The sequence below is a fragment of the Condylura cristata genome, unplaced genomic scaffold (genome assembly GCF_000260355.1).
Source record: "Condylura cristata isolate star-nosed mole 26May11 unplaced genomic scaffold, ConCri1.0 scaffold00004, whole genome shotgun sequence".
In the NCBI taxonomy this organism is placed as follows: Eukaryota; Metazoa; Chordata; class Mammalia; order Eulipotyphla; family Talpidae; genus Condylura; species Condylura cristata.
Window position 1 is genome coordinate 457,338 of NW_004567105.1, and position 882 is coordinate 458,219.

Sequence of the window (882 nt, forward strand, 5' to 3'; positions counted from 1 at the left end):
GGCCTGGGACTGGCCCGAGGCCGGAGGCGGGCGCAGGGGCGCCACCGCCGAGCCTGGCCTCTGGATGGCGACAGAGAGGGCCCTGCCAGCCCGCGGCCGGCACCCCAGGAGCAGGCCTGGTCGTGGGAAGCTGGGCTCCGGTGCCCCCTGCCCGGTCTGGCTGTGCAGCCTGGGTCACCTGGGGGACGCCGGGCAGGGCGGATGCAAGGCAGGGCGCCTGGGCCCTCCTGCAGTGACCGTCGCCTTCTCCTGGGTGGTGGGGAGCTGTCCGGGTCAGTGAAGCCACCCCGCCTCCTCCCCTGGCAGCTCCTGACCCCTCAGGCCAGTCTCCTGGCTAGGCCTTGGCCTTCCATCTCCACACTCGCAGCACATGCTGCGCTGGGCAGGCCAGTGAGGGCTGTCCGTCTGCAGGTCAGCACACCGACCCTCACCTGCCCCGTGGCCAGTCCTAGGAGCAGCCAGAGAATTGGAAGGCAGCGCGGGGTCAGCGCCTGTCCCCCCGATGTCCAGCCACGCAAAGGGCCGTGTCCAGCGCCCAGCCACTGCCCATGCTCGCGGTTTGGCACAGTGGTCAGGGCCTGCATGGGGGGGGCCCACGTGGCCTCAGGGGAGCTGGGGACGCTTCCCAAGGAGGCACTAGAGGGCCCAGCATGGCCTGATGGACAGGGAGGAGCAGCCATGGTCACCGCCTGGCCCCGCTCGTCACCCCTGGTCCAGCCAGGGGACCGTGGGGCTGCAGCAGGGTGCGGGTGAGCTGCCCGGGACCGGCCACAGCCCACCGGCCACACCCCTGCGTGTCCCCCACCTGCAGCTGCACGGACACACACGTGCACATGCACACAGCACACACGCCCCGCACACCCCGCACGCCCCCCACCCCAT